Source organism: Eleutherodactylus coqui, chromosome 10 (genome assembly GCF_035609145.1).
Source record: "Eleutherodactylus coqui strain aEleCoq1 chromosome 10, aEleCoq1.hap1, whole genome shotgun sequence".
NCBI classification, from domain to species: Eukaryota; Metazoa; Chordata; class Amphibia; order Anura; family Eleutherodactylidae; genus Eleutherodactylus; species Eleutherodactylus coqui.
In genome coordinates, this window is record NC_089846.1 from 57,200,653 (window position 1) to 57,216,078 (window position 15,426).

Genomic DNA, 15,426 nt, shown 5'->3' on the forward strand with positions numbered 1-15,426 from the left:
TGCCACTATGTACAAGAATATAACTGATATATTTCCCCTTAAGTACAAAAATATAACTACTCTAATACTGCCCCCTATGGACTAGAATATAATTGCTATAATACTGCCACCATGTACAAGAATATAACTGATATAATATTGCTGCTATGTACAAAAATATAACTACTATAATACTACCCCATATGTACAAGAACATAACTACTGTAATACTGCCCCCTATGTACAAGAACATAACTACTGTAATACTGCCCCCTATGTACAAGAACATAACTACTATAATACTGCTCCCCATGTACAAGAACATAACTACTATAATACTGCCCCCTATGTACAAGAACATAACTACTATAATACTGCCCCCTATGTACAAGAACATAACTACTATAATACTGCCCCCTATGTACAAGAACATAACTACTATAATACTGCCCCCTATGTACAAGAACATAACTACTATAATACTGCCCCCTATGTACAAGAACATAACTACTGTAATACTGCCCCCTATGTACAAGAACATAACTACTGTAATACTGCCCCCTATATACAAGAACATAACTACTATAATACTGCCCCCTATATACAAGAACATAACTACTATAATACTGCCCCCTATATACAAGAACATAACTACTATAATACTGCCCCCTATATACAAGAACATAACTACTATAATACTGCCCCCTATATACAAGAACATAACTACTATAATACTGCCCCCTATATACAAGAGCATAACTACTATAATACTGCCCCGTATGTACAAGAACATAACTATTATACTGCCCCCTGTGGACAAGAATATAACTGATATAATACTGCCCCCTGTGGACAAGAATATAACTGATATAATACTGCCCCCTGTGGACAAGAATGTACCCGCAAAAATACTGCCCCTTTTGATTAAGTATATAAATACTGCCCCTTGTGGTCAAGAATAAGTTTAATATAAAAGTAATATGTAATATCTTCTGCTTTTAAGGACTGGCTTTCAGGCTACTTTGAAGTCACTGACAGCCCGATCCTGCACTCTGATGGACGGGTTGGCATGTATTGTCTTCCATTAATATGAGTACAGTTTTATTTTTCTCCACCACCATGTTACCTCTTTACATTGCATGTGTGGTTAATAGTCTTCTCATAATTTCTGGACTGTATCCCAATTCCTTGTCTTTATGATTTGGAAGATGTAGCGCCTCACATACAATGACTTAGGCCTCATGTCCACGGGGAAAAGAAGAATTAAAATCCGCAGCGGATCACCTGCATGCAGATCTGCACCCCATAGGAATGCATTGACCACCCGTGGGTAGATTAATACCCGCAGGTGGTATTTAAAAGTGAATTAAAAATTTCTGGAGCATGAAAAAAAACCGTGACATGCTCCATTTCAGTGCGGATCACGCTCTGGATGGCCCCCATTGATCTCTATGGGTGCGGGAGATCCGCTGCGGATATTAAATGTAATTAAATGGGTGTGGGAGATATGCTGTGGATTTCAAGGCTGGGAGGGGGAGAAAGTACTAGGAGGTGGGGTAAAGTGGGCAAAACACCTCCAGCGTAAAAATTGCATCCGCGTACATACACGCGTGAAAAAAAACGCATCCGCATGTCACCCGCATGCAATAAAATACAATGTTAAGCTCATCCGCAGCCCAAATCCGCGTTACAAATCCGTAGCAGATCTGATTTTCCCCGTGGACATGAGGCCTTATGCCTCATGTTCACGGGCAAAAGAAGAATTAAAATCTGCAGCGATTTTAACTCTTCCGCCCGCCCGCGGATCCGCACCCCATAGGGATGCATTGACCACCCGCGGGTAGATAAATACCCGCGGATGGTCAATAAAAGTGATTTTTAAAAAAATGGAGCATGTAAAAATCTGGCCGATGCTCCATTTTCGTGCGGGTCTCCCGTGGGGACGGCTCCCGCAGGCTTCTATTGAAGCCTATGGAAGCCGTCCGGATCCGCGGGAGACCTAAAATAAGAATATACCCACCTGCTCCGGATCTTCCCTTCGCCGCGGCTTCATCTTCTCTCTGTCGCGGCCGGATCTTTTTTTCTTCGGCCCGGCGCATGCGCGCGGCACGCAACCGACGTGCCATGCACATCCTCCGGGCCGAAGAAAGAAGATCCGGCCGCGACGGAGAGAAGATGAAGCCACGGCGAAGGGAAGATCCGGAGCGTGGGAGAGGTGAGTTTATTCTTATTTTCAGCACTCATGTCCGCGGGGCAGGAGGGACCCGCTACGGATTCTCCATGGAGAATCCGTAGCAGGCCTGATTTTCCCCGTGGACATGAGGCCTTAGTCTGTCACCTCCACTGTAGTATGAATCCTATTCACATTGCTCGGACATCAGAATCTCTGTGTATATGTTCCCAGTGCTATATTGAGATCGAGTCTATAGTGCCTGAACCTTCCTAAAAATACAACTTTCTGCATCACTGCAGGATATGGCATCGCCATGGAAACTTTTCAGCTGGTCGTAAAGAGTGGGTTGTAATGTTGTGACGAGCAGTTCTAACCCCTTTTAGGGGGTGTAGTGTGTGGAGCCAATAACTGGAGTTGGAGGGGATTGTGTCAGGGCAGGAGGGACGTGGGGTTCAGTAATGCTGCTTCATGCAAACTATACCGCACACCGCTCTGATGGCTTTTTTGAATCTCTATTATTGTTCAAAAAAAGCATATAAATGAGCGAAAGTTCACGATGATCTTCGGTCTACACGCGAGCCAAGAACTGAACAACAAAAGATAATCGTTCACCTTTCGTTCGTCGTCTATTTTATGCAGGCATAAAAATCATTGTTGGCGCGTTCCTATTGTTTGGTATAAACGGCGATCGCTCGGTCTGTCTTATACACTTATACGTTTGAACGGGCCAACGATGTATCTGCCTGCATAAACAGGCCGCACGAGGCGAACGAGCTACCGTGTTTCCATGAAAATAGGACCCTGTCCTATACTAATTTTTGCCCCATAAGAGGCACTAGGTGTCTTCTACTTACCTAGCAGGCTTGATCCGCGCCCTGTCGCTGCTCTCCTCAGCTCCAATGTGCTTCCCCCAATCCTCAGCCGCTCATACATTACGGGATTCAAAAATCCTGCCTCTAGAAAGCGAGGGCCATGATTGGTTCTTTGATCGATGCCCAGCCGATCAATGCAGCACTGAATAAACCAATCACAGCCATCGCATTGGTTCATCCAGCACTGCATTGATAGGCTGCGCAGCGGTCAAAGAACCAATCACGGCAATCACTTCCTAGAGGCAGGATTTTTGAATCCCGTAACCAGGAAGTGATGTCAGCGACCGAAGAACCAATCACAGCCATTGCTTCCTGGAGGTGGGCTTATTTTCAGGGTAGGGTCTCCTCAAAAAATGGCCTAGGGCTTATTTTTTGTGGTAGCTCTTTTTTTTTTTTCTTTAGGGAAACGGGGTAGTGTCTACGTCACTCGCTCGTTCAGACAATAAATCAGCTAGTCTAAAATGCTTCTTATTCTTGGGACCAATGCTTCAGTGGATACAATATGTCATCACTTTATAGTCGGGTGGAGGAGTTTGACCTTTGAGACCTTCACGAGTACTGAGAATGAAGGAGCTGCAACACTGGTTTAGGGTGGACACCCACTTGGGTTTTTCTTGCGCATTTTTTTTACACGGTATCGCAGCGTTTTTTTCACGCGATTGTCAGTGGGACTTTCTAATGTTAAAAACGCATCACACAGAAATCGCAAAGCACAAACTTGCAATGCGTTTTTAACATTAGAAAGTCCCATTGACAATCTAGTTAAAAAAACGCCGTGATATCGCGTCAAAAAACGCACAAGAAAACCGCATTTCCTTCACTTTTTCTATGCATGACAATATCTCCGCCACACGCTATACTGGGAAGTGCAGGGTGACCCTGTTCAAGTGAATGTTGCCAGCTGCAGTTCACGGCACGGCTAGTCGTATCAGGGTGCTGCTGTGCAGGGCAAACTTTTAAGGCGATGCAATACTAAACCAGTGCTGCAGCGGCTTCATACTCTGGACCAGTGGAGGTCCCAAAGGTTGGACCGCCACCAATTATAAAGTGATGGCATAACATAGCAATATAATGCTATCACTTTATAAGATGGAGATTCTCCTTTTTAAATGGGTTGTCCATGGTTAAAAAAAAAAGGCCGGGGGTTTATTCTGGAAGTAGTGCCACTTTTCTCTATAGGCTGTAACTTGGATTGCAGCTCATTCCCAGTTAAAGATATTGGCCGATTTTAGAAAGCCTGTTTTCGTTTACTGTATTAAAGAATTCTGAGTTATTGAGGGAACCCTGTTCAGAATACTCATCTCTTTGCCACAGAGATTACAAAGAGCACCTCTTCTTCTGGAGGACCTGACCTGTCCTGCCTTACACAGACAACTCAATGATATGAATGAGAACTGTGTAATGCTTCATTTTCCCTGTGGGGGAGCTGCAGAGAAACTGAACACTTGCTTCCAGGTTTTTTCACAGCTGATCACTAGAGTTCCTAGCAAGAGTGCACTTTGTGATCAGATCATCTAGGGGCCTTTCTAAATGGGTTAAGTGCTGCAATACCAGACACTTTACAGACAAGAGTGGTGCTGTTTCTGGCAAACTGTAAAAAACCTCTTGAGGTGCTGTGAATATCCTGAGAAGGCACAGGTCGAGCTGACACGGCATGCAGTGACACACACGTGTTATGTAGAGGCGGAGGTTATCGCATTAAGTGAAGTGAGCAATCGGGGGAGATCAGCGCAGTAAGGTGTCACGTAAGGTCTATGACTAGGAGGCTTCTGCGCAGGCTTCATTCACAAATATGTCAGGTTTCAGCATTTTGAGACTTCCGATCACCATGTGCAGTACACGTTTCTGTAGAACTTGTTCCTTTTTGGATCCTGTGACTCCCACACCTACATCATATCTCTACTATAAATTATATATGTCCCCTGTTGAGGTTCCAGGCCCACGCATAGAAGCCAAAGGATCTTCAAGAGCAACAGGAAGCTTCTGGGATGAGCTAAAAGGAGAAGGCACAAGTCCTAGTGCCTCCACCACCTTGAAGGTCCAGGGGGCTTCCAATAAGGCCTAATATCCACAGGCGGGTTGGATTCTGCATGTGGGAGCTTACAATGAAATCCAACCCTGCTTACCTGTCCAGGTCTTCTTTTTTCAGTATTACGGATGTGTGCAGAAGTACAGTTTTTTTTCCCTCAAACTCTGACTTTCCCGCAGAATTCGCTGCCCATCCACAATGTCAATTGCAGACAGGCCGCGGATCGGATGGCTTCCATTGACCTCAATGGAAACCATCCATGTGGGAACCGCTCTAAATAAAATAGAGCAAGCTCCTGCGAATTGTTGTCCTCATGCGTAATCCAGAAAACAAATTTGCATGTGTAATTCAAGTCCAGACGCCCATGGTTCCCTATGGGTGGCTTGAACTGTGGATCTTCCGCATGAATTCCACAATTCAAATCCGCCTGTGGACATTGGGTCTAAGGCTGATTCGGTAGATCTGCCATGACATTCTAGTTAAGCCGCCCTCAATCCTAGTTTACATGCCTAGTGTGTACACCTCTAATGACCGCCATATACCTTCACTAGTTGTGCGGACAGCAGCTGTTTCTTCCAACTTCCTCAAACACAAGAACAGTCGGTTGAGCCAAGCCATCAGAAAAGAGACGAAGGCTGACTTCTCTGGCCACTTCCTTCCAGGGGCAACAAAAGGATCGAACGTTGAAATTCAACATCTACGGTCCTTTTTTGCCTCCGACATAATCTGTCAGGGAAAGTTAAAAGGCCCCACTTACACAGTGGTCCAATGCCAACAAAATCTGAGGGTCCGGAAGACTGAAGCCTTAGCCTCATTCACATGGGTGCACTGGCACAGCGTATTAGGCAGTGAATAGAACCCGTTGCTTTCAATGGGTTTATTCACATGCGCTTATTTTTTTTTTCCTTGCAATATTTGGTCACGTGTAAAACCACGCTGCGTGTGCTATTTTGGTGCAAATAAGCCATTGAAGTGAATGCGCCAGCATAAAAACACAGTGACTATGCAAGAAACATATTCACTGCGCATTTGCAAAGCAAAACAATGGGACCTTCCGCATATTTTTTTTGCAGTGCAAACAAACAGTGTATTCGTGAGCACAAAAACCCACAAGAACGGTTGAAATACGGGAGGAAATGTGATTTTCGGTTGCGTAAATACTAGTGAGCGAGGCCTAATGTATATGGCGCTTTCTGACCTCCACCACAAGATCCTCCAGTAAAGATCTAAAGCAGTAACTGGCCTTGTCAGAATGGATGGTCCAGCAGAAGACAACCTGAGCTGAAATTATCACTTCTTGCTGGAGCTATCAAAAATTCTGGCTCCTGGCAGCCACCACTAGGAGGAGCTAACATGTGACATAGATGGCTGCTGACAGACTGGGTAAGAATTTACCATTATAATGCCCCTAAATTGAACCTTGCTTCTAATGGCATCTTTGAAAATGTGTAGGTGGTTCTTTAGTGCAAGATTGTCGCCATGACAACATCATGGCGTCTCTGAGCAGAGATTCTATATCGGGGGCAGCATGTGCTGCAAGCGGATGTACTATAGATGCTAGTGCATACCCTTTGGTGACCACTGTTATGTTGATATGAGGTCCTTCAATATACATACCTGCATATTAAAGATTTAGAGATATTATAATGTCCTTTATAACCTGAAGAAGCTGGAATTTCATATATATGAATTTTACTCTAAAAGGAGTTTTCTGAAGACTAATACACCTTTTATCAAGTGCAACATAGACTAAAAATGGAAGTAATTACTTTGAGCACAGAGCACCCTCTACAAAATAATGTCCATTGCCTAAATAAACATTTTTGATACAACAATGCTATTTTAATTTCACTACTATAATACTGCCCCCTATGTACAATGAATATAACCACTAGAATACTACTCCTATGTACAGGAATATAACTACTATAATACTGCCCCTATGTACAATGAATATAACCACTAGAATACTACTCCTATGTACAAGAATATAACTACTATAATACTACCTCCTATGCACAAAAATATAACCACTATAATACTGGCCCCAGTGTACAAGAATATAACCACTATAATACTGCCCCCTATGTACAAGAATATAACTACTATAATGCCTCTCATATGTACAAGAATATTACTATTACAATACCGCCCCCTATGTACAAGAATATACCTATTATAATATCGCCCCTATGTACAAGAATATAACTACTATATTGCTGCCCCCTATGTACAAGAATATAACTACTATAATGCTACCCCCTATGCGCAAGAATATACCTACTATAATACCTCCCCCTATGTACAAGAATATAACTATTACAATACCGCCCCCTATGTACAAGAATATAACTACTATAATGCCGCTCTGTATGTACAAGAATATAATTACTATAATACTGCTCCTATGTACAAGAATATAACTACTATAATACTACCTACTATGTACAAAAATATAACCACTATAATACTGGTCCTGTGTACAAAAATATAACCATTATAATACTGCCCCTAGTGTACAAGAATATAACCACTAAAATACTGCCCCATATGTACAAGAATATTACTATTACAATACTGCCCCCTATGTACAAGAATATTACTATTACAATACTGCCCCCTATATACAAGAATATAACCACTATAATACTGCGCCCTATGTACAAGAATATAACCACTATAATACTACCCCTATGTACAAAAATATAACTGCTATAATGCTGCCCCCTATGTACAAGAATATAACTACTATAATACTGCCTCCTATGTACAAGAATATAAATACTATAATACTGCTCCTATGAACAAGACTATAACTACTATAATACTGCCTCCATGTATAAGAATGTAACTACTGTAATACTGCCTTCTATGTACAAGAATATAAATACTATAATACTGCTCCCATGTGCAGGAATATAAATACTATAATACTGCCCCATATGTACAAGAATATAACTACTATAATACTGTCCCCCATGTACAAGAATATAACTACTATAATACTGCCCCCTATGTACAAGAATATAACTACTATAATACTGCCCCCTATGTACAAGAATATAACTACTATAATACTGCCCCCTATGTACAAGAATATAACTACTATAATACTGCCCCCTATGTACAAGAATATATCCACTATAATACTGCCCTCTATGTACAAGAATATAACTACTATAATACTGCCCCCTATGTACAAGAATATAACTAGTATAATACTGCTCGTATGTACAAGAATATAACTACTATAATACTGCTCCTATGTACAAGAATATAACTACTATAATACTGCCCCCTATATACAAGAATATAACCACTATAATACTGCTCCTATGTACAAGAATATAACCACTATAATACTGCCCCCTATGTACAAAAATATAACCACTATAATACTGCCCCCTATGTATAAGAATATAACTACTGTAATATTGCCCCCTATGTACAAGAATATAACTATTACAATACTGCCCCCTATGTACAAGAATAGAACTACTATAATACTGCCCCCTATGTACAAGAATATTAGTACTATAATACCGCCCTCTATATACTCAGAACTGACTTGCACTGGTCCGTAACAACCAATAAGCAATTTGCTTTCATATAACAGGACACAATCTGATTGGTGGGCTGAGTGTTGCATTTAAAGCCATGTTAATAAATGCTCCGCTGTGAGGGAAACGATTATGAAATGCAGCTGTAATTGCAGAGGGTTTGCCGGGAGCGGTTTCCAGCATATGGAGGTTAAGAGAAGTGGCACAGCTGCACAGACATTTTGCCCGCTCTGTGTGCCCTGGCTGTTCAGCAGATTAAGTGTTAATCAATATGTCTGTATGAATGAGCGAGCGCCTTCCCCTCGCACTGCTGGGGCTCAGTACTGATTTCATTGTGCTGCAATCTGTGTGTGTGGGAGTGGAGCGGCGGGCAGCATCTCTCCGCGCAACATGAGGCGCTGTCAAATGTTTTCCTAATTCGCTTTAGTTCTGAGAAGCAAAAGAACATGGCACAGCTGGGGCTTCAGTCCTTGTTAGAGCGGACATTTTGTTAGAGCCGCTTTTGCAAATATGTCCAAGTACAATGCAATAACCGGGTCTGTCTAGCATTTCAGGGGGGCACTTGAAATGTTGAGGCCGCAATGAACATAGCGATATATAATTCAATAGTCGTCAGTAATGCCCACACCTGTCGGGCTCACTTCTTTAGGCAAGTCGCCATCTAGTTTTAAAGATACCTGGTGTGTAGAGTTAAAGGGGTTGTCCAGTTACCAAACAAGATTGCTGCTATAGCTGTAACAGTCTTAAAGTAATAAAAGGAGCAGAACTTGCCCTTCCGCCACCATGGGGATCCTGCACCTTTGCCCCGCTGTGCTCCTGGTGGTTGTTGTAGAAGATGGCATCACAGGAAGTCGCCTGACTTCTTCAACCAATCAGAGGCTACGGCATCACTGCTCATTCTCCTGGCATCAACTCTCACATTCTTGGCGCCATGATGCCTGGAGTTGAGAATGGAGACGCTACAGCCCCTGATTGGCAGCAAGGGTCAGGTGACTTTCTAATGGCACTGGATGCCCGCGACTGAGGATGGGTAAGTATTGCTCTTTTTGTTATTTTAAGACCGTTACAGCGGTAGCAGTAGTGTTGTCTGGTGGTTTAGTGGGATAAAGGGGTATTCCCATCGGAGACATTCATGGCAGGTCTCACCTGTAGGACCTGCACTCATCTCTAGGTTCAGCCGGGCTGAATATGGTGAAGGTGGGTGATTGGGACTTACTGGAACCACTGAGCAGGCTATGCTACTCTGTTTCCATAACTCCCATAGAAGTCACAGGAAGTTACGCAAATGGCATAGCAAAGTCTGCTTGGCTGTTCCCGTACATTTCAACCACCCGCAGGTGCCGCGCTAGGGATAGGTGCAAGTCCTAGAGGTGGGACCTACATCATGGCATTTCCCGTGAATATACCATGACATGATGAGAGTATCGTTTTGGGTATTTCGGTCCTATTTTTGCGTCTGTAATATGGAGGAGTGTTCCAACATTACCGTGGGTCTCCTGGCCCAAACCCCAAGTATCATAGAAACGATCCTAGCCTAACCACGAGTTTCCTAACGACACTCATCCATATTATGGACGCAAAAACAAGGACAAAACACAGTGGTGTCACCGGCCTTTATTAACGTTGTTGGCATCCAGTGGGTTAAAAAGAGCTAGACTTTCGTGCACCACGCGGACTTCACCAGAAGGTGAAGTATAAAAAATATAGCACCCGTCTCCAAGTCACCTCCTTAGCAGCACCATAATGTCGGTTTCACGTCTGCGTTGGAACCACCGGTCGGAGGTTCCATCACCAATCCGGTTACCGGACGAAAACCGGATCTGCATGCAGCTCTTATTCTGCTGTGCAAAAGCCTGGCAACTGAGCAGAAACCGAACGGACCCCATTATAGTCAATGGCGCCAGTTCTGCATTCAGTTCCATCCTAAGACTGAGCTGTTCTACCATGGGAATTCACCTTTCCTGTTTCCTAAAAGGAGCAGGAGAGCGGAACCCCGGGTGAAACTACCCTGAGTTAGTTTATGGTGCTTTAAGCAGGTGACGGTGCCCTTTAACCTCTTAGTATCTGGTAAATAAATAGCCATCCTATATTTCTAGTAAGTTAATATTTATAACTCTGGTGCTTAGTGAGTTAACAGTAATGAGACTGGTTTCTACAAGATCATTAGTTCTATTCCCTCTGGTGGTCACTTACCTGTCCTTTTCTTAAGTCAAATCATAGTAGCGTTGTGTCTGTGGTGATTTATCTTGCTGATGGTCCGTTACACTGGATGTGAGCATAGACGTGGGAGAACATTGTGGCTGTCTTGTAAAAATATCCTTCTTCACCCCCGCAGGTCCCACGATAGACCTTGGCTGCGTGTTGTGACAACTCTTCCAGTCCGCATATTGCTATTGTTGTCCTTGTAACATTTAGAATACGAAAGCAAATATTTAATTCTTGTATTTTCTTATAATAATCTTGAGTTCCAGCGTGTCTTACACTCTGGTCACATTCAGAGCTGCATTTGAAATGCAGCTCATTTCCAGTTCACTGCCATTCAGCAGGTCCTCTGCTGAACTCTTTTCTTATCTCTGCCTGCCTGGTGCATTGTGGGAGATGTAGTCTGATGCACAGCAATATAACCCCCACCACAGCGGAATACAGCATTACTGTTTTCTAGAATTACATGCCCCACTACCATCACCACCGTTAATCACGGACGTTATGACGCGCCTTCAGATTGAAAAAAAATCGATTTCACGGACCAGTTTGTTACCATGAAGGTCAAGTCACAAACAAAATGTCCTTAATTAAAGGTGCCTGAGAGCTTGACACTCACCTTTCCCTGACTCCTGAATGGTAAATCTGCCTTGGCTGGACGTTTATAACACGCACGCACACACGGACTCTCTTACCATTTTTCTGTTAGATTTTTTTTTTTCTTCCTTTTCCGGTTTAAAATGCAATAAATTTATAAAATATCGCACAATGTTGATACATTTGTTACATCTTTAACCCTTTCCAATCCAATTCATGTCCTGGTTTTCCTAGGGGACTTACTCTTTTTCTGCCGTTATACAACGGCGCTATCTGCTGGCTAAAGCCAGTACTGCATGAGGTGACACATTGGGTAGACTCCGACAGCAGAGAGGCTGGCATATACAGTAAGAGAACCCCGAGGGACGTCTTCCAACAGCAGAGCTGTACAGCCTTAAATCATAATGTCTTCAGAGGTCAGACAGTGAATTGGAAAGGGTTAAATATGTCTATAGATGTGGTGTCACTTTGAAAACCTCCAAACTACTGGAGAGAGAAAATCCTAACTCTAAAAACTTCTCTTCTTAAACCCCACCCCTTTTTTAGACACTTGAAAAGCAGATCGAGGTGTAACATCTGCACTTTCAGATGCAAACCTATAGTAAGTTTGTCTAATACGCCAAAGAAATGTGCAATTTACACCAGAATTATGGCACAATTCCAGTAATAAATGTGCTTCACTTTCTTTGCTTTGAAGTTTCACCCCCCAGAATCTATGAATTGCTAAACTGTGACATCACTGTGTGAAAGGTCCTGAGAGGGCTGTAGTGAAGGTGTAGCATCAAGTGTTGAGATCCAATCAAATGGAACCTCGCCAATCAGCATATCCTAGAGATCTATTTTCACTTCCTTAAAGGGGTTGTCCCGCGGCAGCAAGTGGGTCTATACACTTCTGTATGGCCATATTAATGCACTTTGTAATGTACATTGTGCATTAATTATGAGCCATACAGAAGTTATAAAAAGTTTTTTACTTACCTGCTCCGTTGCTGGCGTCCTCTTCTCCATGGTGCCGACTAATTTTCGCCCTCCGATGGCCAAATTAGCCGCGCTTGCGCAGTCCGGGTCTTCTGCTTTCTTCTATGGAGCCTTTCGTGCAGGATGCCGGCTCCGTGTAGCTCCGCCCCGTCACGTGCCGATTCTAGCCAATCAGGAGGCTGGAATCGGCAATGGACCGCACAGAAGAGCTGCGGTCCACGGAGGAAGAGGATTCCGGCGGCCATCTTCACAGGTAAGTATAGAAGTCACCGGAGCGCGGGGATTAAGGTAAGCGCTCCGGTAAGCTTTCTGTACGTCCCTGCATCGGGGTTGTCTGGCGCCGAACGGGGGGGGGGGGGTTGAAAAAAAAAAACCCCGTTTCGGCGCGGGACAACCCCTTTAAGTGGTGAAACCCCTTTTATAGGGGTTGTGCCAAGATTTAAAGGCGTCACTAGGGAAGTGTAATACTTATCCAGACCTGCAGTGTCAAAACCTCCAAATTCTGGTTTCAATACCAGGTCACATGTATGGGCTTTGTGCCCATCACGTTGTTGCAGGGAGTGGCTGTTCCGCTCATAATAATAGCTAAGCCAGCCCCCTTCTCTGTTACAGTCAGTGTAGAGACAGAGAAGGGGGATGGCTTAATTATTAAAATGAGCAGGACAACCAGCCCCTGTGACAGTCACAGAGAGAGTCCTGGGGGTCGGAACCAGACTGGAAGTCAAGCTTTTGCCACTGCAGGTCCAAGGAAGGATCCCGCTCCGTTTAAAATTCCTTTTAAACTTGTTTACTTCCTTGTAAGGAAAGTAGACATCCCTAGGGTATCCCTGGCTAAACAAACAATTACCAAGAAAATTGCCCGAGACAAAAGAATAGCCTAATGGTTATACCCTCTGAAACACAAAATAATAAATTGTATACTTTATTAACATATATGCACTCAAAAAAAGGACAGAGACACTTTAAAATAAAGAGTTAGGTGGTTGAACTAGATCTGGAGTATGTCCATAGATGAACTAAGTGTGTGTTAGCTAGGCAGGCTGAAAGGGTATGATACAAAATGTGAGTATAACCATCAGGCTATTCTGTTGCCTCTGGCAATTTTCTTGGTAATGAACCATAAGATAGTCGCTAAATGTCTGATCGGTGGACGATCACAAGGATGAGAGTCCTGTGCTCCCCTCTAATGAATGAAGCATGCGCTCCATTCACCTATATAGGAGTGCCAAGATGGAGCCAAGTGCAGTGCTTGGCAATCTCTGTTCTCGTGATCCATGGAGTTTTCAGCAGTCAGCCCCCACCAATCTGATGTACATCCTGTATCCTGTCCCCGATACTGGTAAAATAAACATTTAATTTTGCCCTCATTATATAGGAGCCCTTCACCCCACCTTCACTTATTTCTAGTGCTCTGCTGTTAGAACAAATTGAGTCTGCCCAAGTGCGTCTCCTTGGCGATCAGCAGAATACCGCCGCCACCTATGCTTCTTCTGTATAGAATTCAGTATTCCTACAATGCACTGCACATTTATGGTGTAAATTATAACCAATCTGACAGACCGTGAGTGGGCACACCTGCTACCACTAGGTGCAACCCACTTTTTTCTTTAAAGTACCAGGGCAGGCAAGAAACTAAAAAAAAAAGGTTGCACAGCTGTGCAAAAAAAATCGTTTTTTTTTTTCTCTTTCCCACACCCCTTTTTTTTCCTTTTAAACCACCATAAAGGTAAATTTACATGTAATGGAGATGCTTCAGATTTTCCATATCGCAGCATCACGGCAAAACAAAATCCGTCCATGTGATTACACCCATTACAAAACTTGCACGCTTTTCTCACCCATGTCAATGCACCCTAAGACCCCCTGCACACTGCAGAGCCGGATGCCACATGCAGAACTCCGCAGCAGAGGGGTCCGCACGTACCTGCTCTGTCGCCGGAGAATCTGTTCTGGCCTCTAATTGGCTGCAGTAGTCACGTGACTTCTGCTGTCAGCAGAGACATCACTTGCTATGGAACCCACAGCAGCATTTCCCGGGGTAGAGGAGAGGCAAGTGTGGTTTATTTAGTTTTTTTTATAACAAGGCCACTTCTTTAAAAAATTTTAATTGGACAACCCCTTTAATGCCCCCACTAGGGCCGAGACATGACTGGATTTGAATTGCGGATTTCGGGGCTCAGGCCGCCTGCAGACGAGCGGGTCGGATCCGGCAGCGAGAATTTTCGCCGCGCGATCCGACCCGAGCGCCTGCAGAGACGAGCGCGTACTCACCCGCGCCTGGCGGCCCCGGCTCTTTTATGTGCCGGCTTCCGCGCAGCCGGCGCATGCGCAGACCGGAGCCGGCGGCCGGGTGAGTGCGTGCCCCGCAGAAAATTAGGACATGCCGCGGTTTGTTTGCCGCGCGAGGTTTCGCGCGGCCAAACCGCGGCCGTCTGCATAGGAGTGCGTATTTTAATGCACTCCTATGCAAACTTTCAGCGGCGGAAATCCCGCGGGAAATCCCGCGGCGGGATTTCTGCTCGTGTGCAGGCGGCCTCAATCAAGTGCATTGAATTACACAGTTCCGCTCACATTAGAGTGTTGAAGTTGCGTAATCCGCTTGCAGAAAAAAGAACGCAGCGTGTTCTATTTTACTGTGGATATCCGCAGCATAGAGCCCATTGTTCTCTATGGTCGCTGATATACTCGCAGCCCATACGCAATTACATGATGCGGGAAATATAAACAAAGTAACAAAAAAAGGTGTATTGCATATGATCGCCTGCGAGAGTACGCGGTCATGTGCAGAACAATCTTGCCGCCATACGCGGCCGTACGTAGGGTCACAGCTGGAATCCGCTGCAGGCCTCCGCAAGTGGATTCCGCTTACGGCCATGTGACCGCGGCCCAAGTGTTTCAATTTTTTTTTTTACCAATTTCAACACCTCTGCTTGTTGTTAGTGAATGAGAGCATTCCTGTTCACATGCAGAGGCTGAAAAGCCCAGCGTGCCCAATACTTCTCACATATTCCACCCAGACACTCCTCTGAGGACTCC